This window comes from Canis lupus, chromosome 14 (genome assembly GCF_048164855.1).
Source record: "Canis lupus baileyi chromosome 14, mCanLup2.hap1, whole genome shotgun sequence".
Taxonomy (NCBI): domain Eukaryota; kingdom Metazoa; phylum Chordata; class Mammalia; order Carnivora; family Canidae; genus Canis; species Canis lupus.
In genome coordinates, this window is record NC_132851.1 from 50,981,213 (window position 1) to 50,989,871 (window position 8,659).

Sequence of the window (8,659 nt, forward strand, 5' to 3'; positions counted from 1 at the left end):
GAAGTGTAATGATTTATTCATCTAGAAAAGCGAAGATGCTGGGCCAGATGACCTCTGAGATCATTTGTCCTCTACAATTCTAACGATCAGCATGGCCTGGGTTTAAATTATCATGCTATTCCTCAACAACAGTTTACTAATGTCACTGACCTGCTGAAAGGGAATACCGTGGCATATTCCAGGCTGTGTCCCTGGTTTGCTGAACACTTTGTGCCTGAACACTTCAAAGGACGACTAAAGAGCCCTTGAAACATTTTGAACCAAGGTGCTTTTTAATATTCAGCCTATCTGTTAAAGTAACGTGACCAAAGAATTCGCCATCTAACCTGGAACACATAGGTGTAAAAGGGACGCTATGAATAATTACATCAAGACAACAGCATACATCAGAAGTGTCCCGGGCGAACCTGGACATCTGGTCCCCGTGTTGTAAAACTTTACATTTCTCACTTAGGTATGGGATAGTAAAAATATTCCTGTTGAATTCAGGTATCTGCACTGCTGTTACAGAGTAGCAAGGTAGCAAGATGCAGTTCTGTTAGAACCTTGGAGAACAGAAACGCATATTCCTAACCATGGTAGCGAACAGGAGGCTGCTTTTGCTCTTAAGAAATCATATTGTTGCAGCTTGTGGTTAAAGATAAGAGAATACACTATAGCTTCAAATTTCCTGACCTTTCATTTTTATTCCACTTTGAATAGGTAGGATAGGAATTTGTCTGATGGGGTGAATATGCTTGGGCCTCTGCCTGTTTCGGGTATTGTTAGTATGGTTGTGCTAATGCTTAGTAAGTGTGAATATTCATTACATCTCAAACAGACTTTGGTCCTATGATCAAATATAAACAAAGGAACAAAAAACAGCTTGTACTAGAATTTTCCACCGGCACAGCCATGTGCTCTGGGCTTTTCAAACCAGATAATCCGGGAGGGGTGAGACTTGTGAAGTAAATTGAATGATCAAATCTCTTTGAAAATGTCTCATGCCCTAATACACCAAGAAATCAGACAAATAGATTTCTGCTGGGGGAGGGGGTGCAGATCTCAATATTTTCTAAAGAAAACCATTAAACATAAAGAGAAATTTGCATTACTAAGGCTAGAAGCAAATAACAGAAAAGCCAACTGTCTAAACAGTTTGTAGAGAGGAAAAGTGGCATGAGTAAGTAAAATGGCTGATTATAAATACACTAAAAAAAAAAAAAAGATTTATTTATTTTAGAGAGCAAGAGGTAGGGGGGAGTAGAGGAAGAAGAGAGAATCTTCAGGAGACTCCCCGCTGACTGAGGAGTTTGATCCTATGACCGAGATCATGACCTGAGCCAACATCAAGAGTCAGATGCTTAACCAACTGAGCCACCCAGGCGCCCCTATATATATCCTTTTTATGTTTTAAGTTATTCATTTTTGGTTACCCATTTAGCTTCCTAATTCTGCTTGACCAGGAGAACATTAATTAAATTAATTAGAGCAATAGGGTGCAGGGTAGGGAAAGATAGATTTCTTTCTTAGAAGAGGAGGGGTGCTCAAAATCTTTTTAAACACTGATCATAGAGATCAGTCTGGTATTTAAAAAATCGAATAAAAAAAAAAATCGAATCCAGTGAAGCCACACATAGATAACTGAGAGTCAGGTAGATATGTTATACTGCTCTGTAGCCATTTTCTCAAATAAATTAGAGTTTTTTTCTGGAGAGTTTTTTCCCAGTGCCTGACTCTGAAAAAGGCTGCCTGATTGTAATTCTGGGGACATTTCATCATGATTTTTTTAAAAAGTATTTTATTTATTTGTTCATGAGAGACATACAGAGAGAGAGAGAGAGAAGCAGAGACACAGGCAGAGGGAGAAGCAGGCTCCATGCAGGGAGCCCGATGTGGGACTCGATCCCAGGTCTCCAGGATCACACCCTGGGCTGAAGGCAGTGCCAAACCGCTGAGCCACCCAGGCTGCCCTCATCATGATTTTTTAAAAATAATTTATTAAAAAATTATTTATTTATTAGAGAGAGAGAGAACGAGAGAGTGAGCACAGCAGGAGGAGTGGCAGGCAGAGGGAGAGGAAGTGCCCATCATGATTTATTATTTTTTTTAAGTGTATACTGGATTCTACAATATTTTTGCCTGAGCCCTAATTACATACTAAGGAACAGTAGTTAGGGACTTCCACGGTATCGCACATGCGTGATCCGTAGATGGTTAGGCTGTCTGTTTGTAGGCTGTTGTAACCTGTCTAATGCAAGTAGGTTGTTTGTACACTTTGAAATGTCTAGAAAAGACTCTTTGAAGAATGGAGTTATCTCTATGCAAATATACTTGAATCGATTATTATTTTTTATGGTCCAACCACCATTCTTATTTTATGACTGTAATTAGGTAACGAGTAAAATGACATGCACCTGGTACTTTGTAGTGCTCCAAGTCATGTCAAAGTCCAACCATGCATGCTGCTTGTTGCCGTGAGACTCAGTTATACGGGCTTTATTTTTTTACCCAGTTGTTTTTATGAACAGGTGTTCAACTAATGGGATAAACACAGGATGTGCAGCTACAGCCTTCTTATTAACATCACAAAATAATTGAAAAGGACAGATACTTCACAAAGTCCAGCTTGGGGGATAACTCTGAACCTCCTGTAGGTCGTTCCTCTGAGCATTAGAGGGATGTTGCAGAAAGGCTGGGTGGGCGGGGAACCTGGATGCCTCAGTCAGTTAAGTGTCTGCCTTCAAACCAGGTATAGTGCTAATGAAAAAGGAGATGACCTCCCCCTTTCTCTAGTCCTGCTTCATTCATGCCAAAGCCAGCCATCTCCAAAGGATGCTATTCTACTCCCCAGGAAGGGTATGAACAATATGTAATAAGGGAACAGATCCTTCCAAGCGCTAGTTATTGATTTTGAGTTTTTTCTAAAAATAAATTTCACTCTGGGGGACTAGTAGGCTAGAAATTTGAAAGGAGAGAGGGGCATAAGAGCTAGAGACATTGTTTATATAACTTTCTTAGGGAGAAACCACACAGGAAGGAAATGAAACTACAGCAGTGAAGACTAGACTATTTAAGCATATCTGTCATGTCCTTGAGAATTCCAGGAAACTTCCAGGCCTCTGGGTCTAGTGGCTAGAATGACAGCCATTGGTTTCCATACACACTAAGAGATTAGAACGGATCAATGTCGCCTTAGATTGTGTCTGGTTTTGTTTTTAACATCAAAGGACAGAGTAGTTCTGAAAGATCTGGAGGATTTTCATGTTTGGCCACGTTTTATCAAAACTACCAGAAGCAAATTACAAGAAATTACATGAAGATGGGTAAAAATTAACTTCTCTACTTTTAGAAGAGTTTCTATCATTATCCAAACATGGCCATAAGCTAACATTAGAACCTGAAGCAAATAGAGTAATTTGACCTTGTGGCGAACATTTCCTTGAACCCCCAGTGTTCATGTTGAACTTCTGTTTGGCAAGCCAATATAAATATATCAGCTCTTCATCTGCGCTGTACAGATACTTGCTTCCCACGAGGACCCTGAGTCACAGAGAGAGTGAGTGACTTGGCAGAAAGACCAGAATGGTCTAGGTTCCAGAGCCAGCTCAGCTACCAACTGATCCTAAGATGCAGGACAACTCACTTTATTCTTAAACTTTTATGCATTGTATTCATAGGTGGCCATATAGTTTATTGCTCAGGCCAAGTATTTTTTAAAAACGAAAGGCGGGGGGGAATCCCTGGGTGGCGCAGCGGTTTGGCTCCTGCCTTTGGCCCAGGGCGTGATCCTGGAGACCCGGGATCGAATCCCACGTTGGGCTCCCGGTGCATGGAGCCTGCTTCTCCCTCTGCCTGTGTCTCTGCCTCTCTCTCTCTCACTGTGTGCCTATCATAAATAAATAAAAAAATTAAAAAAAATTTAAAAAAAAACGAAAGGCGGGGGCGGGGGGGAGGCAGCTATTAACAATCCACTGGGACAACTGATATTTCGGGCTTCCTCTGCTTTAAAATTCCACTACAACTGAATTAGAACCGAAAATAGGACCCAGATTCCTGAACATCAGACCCATACTCTGCTCCCTAGGCTGGGCTATCATCTGCCAGGACTTGTCTACACCGGGAGTCTGTGGAAGAGTGTTTAACATATTGCTTGAAGATTGATGAAAGGAGTTACCCAGCAAAGAGAAAGGACAGCCTGACCTCTACCTGTTTGGTCATGTATCTACACACCCAAACCCCACATGTGTTCAGAATCAACAGCCCTGGAATGCCAAATCCACATCAGGGTCATTGGAAGGTGGGGTGATGAAGGGAGCCAGGGCCAGGAAGAGAGCAGATGCACACACCCCCTGCATCAGGAGAATCCCTCATATTTGCAGCCTCAAGCCAGTTCTCCGCCGGCCTGCCCAAGGCGAGTAGACAGGATGGCTGCGGTCCAGGGGCTGCCTCGGGATCCCCAGGTGCTGGCTTTTAAATGGGCAGGTGAGCACTCTATAAATTACTGTGGGCCACATGCCATCCTTCTGCCAACAATTTCATCTTTGCATCCTTCTGTTGACCAGCCCCATTCACTCGGCTTTTTAAAAGTTTGAGGAAGCCATCGACAACATCTTAAAAATTAATCTGGGTTAGGTCATGACACAGCCTTAAAAAAAATGTCTGAGTGAACTAAACCATGCCATGCTCCATGCTAAGAGAATTTGAAAACAAAGGGGAGGGGGAACTATTTAAAGAAAAAGCCATCCAGGGCAGCCCAGGTGGCTCAGCAGTCTCGCACGGCCTTCAGCCCAGGGCCTGATCCTAGAGACCCAGGATCCAGTCCCACGTCGGGCTCCCTGCGTGGAGCCTGCTTCTCTCTCTGCCTGTGTCTCTGCCTCTCTCTCTCTCGCTTTCTCTGTCTCTCATGAATTAAAAAAAAAAAAAAAAAAAAAAAAGAAAGAAAAGGCATCCAAAGAAGGCAGAAATTTGGTCACTGGTCTACAAAACTATTTTCTCCCCTGTGCAATCATGCCACTCATATTTCAAAAAAGTATTACTCTTGGTGAAACTCTGAATGGCAAGAGGAAGCAAACAGCAGCACTAAACCAGTGTTGGCTGCCTGCCCCCCCTTCCCTCCGCCAAGCCAGTTGCCTAATCCTTCCCTCCTGAGTGTAGGGCTCCGTCTCCCCGACTCCCAGGAGCCAGGATGGTGCTCACCTTCTTCCTCCCGTCCTCGATGCCACGCTCCCCGGTGAAGACTGTGCCCTCTGGCTGCCCAGCTGCTCTGGGCTCCAGCTGCCTGCAGACTTTGCTTCCCTTGAGGGAGGTTAATCACACACCTGGCCACACCCCTCTTCAGAGGCAGGACGTGCCCCACACAACTGCCACCGGGCACCTGCCACCAAGAGCTGCGGCAACCTCAGCTTTCCAAATGGAAGAAAGGGTTGGTGAGGACCCCGAGTCACAGGAACTGAGGGGGTCCCTTGCCCCAGGCTGCAGGACTGGGTCCCCAAGGAAGGAGGCCCCTTGTCACCCAGGCTAGGCAAGCTGCCCTGCCAGTGCCAGCCTTCCACATGGGAGAAGGAGCTAGGTAATCTTTATAAGGCCCTGTGAGCAGAGTTTCTTGACGTGTAACCTCCACTGTAGTGTCCTTACGGTGGCGCTCTGTTTTTCAGGAAGATAAATGTAGTCATGGCTAATAAGCACGAACGCATGGCACAGTAGACCAATTCAGAGAAAGCATCTGTCAGCCCCACGGTCCGTAGGGAATTCCCTGTGCAGTGTGATTTGAGGAATTCTACTGCAAACCCCCAAACTTGGTATATTTTCCCCCAGCAAGTTGCTTGGAATTCTCACCACGAAGGCCTATACACACATTTCCCTAACACTTCGATTCCCCTGATAGCCTCTAATGGTAATATATTTAAATAACATTTCAAAGAATTCCCAGATATGTTATCTTGTTAGAACCTATTTAATATACTGGGGGGCAGGGGAGAGGAACATAACTCATTAAACAATTATTGTCTATTAACATCATAACTTTAATTAGTTTTCCAGAGACAGAGGCAAAGCCCTAAGGGGAGGAGACCCTGGAAGTCAGATGCGTTTGGGCTGGAAGGGAGCTGAGAAACCACCTGAAACATCTAGTGGCCCAGGCAGAGGGGGTGAGGTGTGTGGTCCCATGAGCACCTCTGCACCCACACAGACAGAACAGCGGTAGCCACAGAGACAGACTTCACCCACTCATGCTTCTGCCCGGGGCTGAGCTGGAAATCACAATGAAAAGCCCCCGTGGTGCCAAATAGACTCATTCCAATGCTGAGAACTCGAGCTACTTCCCCAAAGAACATCTTGGCCCAGTGCACCCCTCCCCGCCCCAGCAGAGTGTCTGCTGCGAATCTCTCAGTGACTCTAATCCTCTGACTTATCCCAGATATTTTTGAGGGAACAAAAGGAAGCATTCGTTTTTTGCAACATCCCTTCTCACCATTCTCTTCTCACGCATTGGCACAATCCTTAAATAATGCACCTTTGAGGTTCTGGGTAATTCTTCCCTCTGGCTGCACTGAGTGTCTGAGTTCCATGAATTTGCTTGAAATGCACCCAATGCCCCATCCTAGCTAGAGCTGGAAGTGTGGTTTTGAGGCCCCTGTGGTCTCAGGGGTTCCTCTTCCTCCAAGATCCTGCTGCTGTCTTCCTTGGGTCATAGGACTCGGTGGTTGTATGGTCAGGGGCAGACCCACCCGCTCTCCGGGCTTCCCTGGCCTCGTGTGTCAAGGGAGAGGTTGGGGTTTCAATTAGTTCTCATCCCTGGCAGCACACATTAGAATCACCCAGGGAGCTGAGAAAAACAAAACAAAACAAAACAAAACAAAAACCCACAATGCCAGGACTGCACACCCAGGGATCCATATTTAATTGGTTGGGTTGGGGCCCATCCTAGGTATTTTTAAAAACAGTTTTCCAGATCTGTAATTGCTGAGTTAGATGATCTCTGGAATCTTCCAAGTTCCATAAAACCCCACAATCCTGACAGTCTGATGCTCCATTTTATTTACTGAATTAACTTTTTTTTACAAACATACTTCTTATTTTCAGGATGTTGCATAGGCTGGTTTTTAGAAATGCCTTTAATTATACAGAAAACAGTATTGTTTGTTGAGGTATAATTGGCATGTCATACTGCACATGTCTTGAAGTGTATGATCTGGTAAGAAATGGTTACCACAATCACAATAGCGAACATGTCCATCACCCCCAAAAGTCTCCCGTGCCCCTTGGTAATCCTGTCACCCCTCATCTCCCCCCTTCTCTTCCCCAGGTAACCAACCACTGATCTGCTGTTACTATAGTTTGCATTTTCTATCATTTTATACCAATGGAATCATACCATATATTCTATTTTTCACCTGGCTTCGTGTTATGTCCTTATACTTCAGATTTCAAGCTCTCTGAGAACAGAATCCACCTTTTGTTTATTTTCTCTTCCCTTAGGCCCCCAACTTATCTTTGCCCAGAGAAACCCCTTTATCAGTATTTCCTTGATGGGAATCAGACCTTTGTGACCTTAAAAGCGAGCTTCCGTTTGGTGGCCAACTCCCCACTACCTCTCTGCAGATTCCTAGTGAGCAGGTTTCAGCTCAGTTTAAAAATAATGCATTAGCTTAGGTGCATTCATTTGGGGTCCGTGGGGTTCTAGGGCTCCAGAAAATGAATGTCAAGGCATGTGTTGGGGGCAGGGGGAACTACCTGGGAAAGGTCCTTGGCTTTTTCCAGATTCTATTTTTTTCTTTTGCATTTTAAAATTTTTATTTAAATTCAATTAACATAAAATGTATTCTTGGTTTCAGAGGCAGAGGTCAGTGACTCACCCGTCTTACGTAACATCCAGTGCTCATTACATCATGTGCCCTCCTTAATGCCCATCACCCAGTTACTCCAGTCCCCCCCCCCCCCCAGGGACCCTCAGTTTTCTGTGATAGAGTCTCTAATGGTTTTTCTCCCTCTCTGAGTTCATCTTGTTTTATTTTTCCTCTCTTTCCTTATGACCCTCTGTTTTGTTTCTTAAATTCCTCATATGAGTGAGGTCATATGATAATTGTCTTTCTCTGACTTATTTTGCTTTGCATAATACTCTAGTTCAATCCACATCATTGCAAATGGCAAGATTTCATTTTGTTTTTTGATTCGCCAGATTCTTAATCACCAGATTCTTGCTTTATTCCTATTAGAATCCTACATGTATTTCATTTATATGATGCCTAATTGTAACTCCTCTACTGTCTGGCCCCTCTCTCCCTCCCTTCCCCTCTCCTCAGAATCTTGATTTTGTTCTCTGCCTGCTTTGGTTATGCCTCACCCTACTTCACTAGGGACACTACGGGCCCCTCCAGGGGCAGGTGCTGCCCCACGGGAACTTTTGCATTCCTCATTTCTTCAAGACCCTCTCACCTAAGTTATGTGGAGTGTCGTGCCTCTTTATTCAATGATTCTTATTGCATCTTACTTACACTCCACCTGATTACCTGGATACCATTGTGGTTCAAATATCGCAAACCTGCATTTCCTCAAAACCCCAGAGCATGGGATTCCTTTTTATCTTAAACAAGATCGGTGTTTGCATTGTTGTAAATAAGTATTATAAGAACCAGGCGTACCAAAAAAACAGCACCGCAAATTCACAGCTGAGCTACCT

The 8,659-nt window shown here is 44.2% G+C and overlaps 1 protein-coding gene across 2 annotated transcripts in view; it reads right to left on the minus strand.

The window, feature by feature from the left end:
- HOPX (HOP homeobox) overlaps window positions 1-8,659 on the minus strand; it is a 29,456-nt gene that overhangs the window by 19,459 nt on the left and 1,338 nt on the right. Inside the window, exon 1 of one of the 2 annotated variants that reach the window (XM_072775174.1) lies at window positions 5,179-5,336. The exons of the other annotated variant lie outside the window; for it this stretch is intronic. The gene's annotated coding sequence lies outside the window, so the exon portion shown is untranslated. Of the gene's footprint in view, window positions 1-5,178; window positions 5,337-8,659 lie in introns of those variants that run through there. 2 annotated transcript variants of the gene reach the window in all.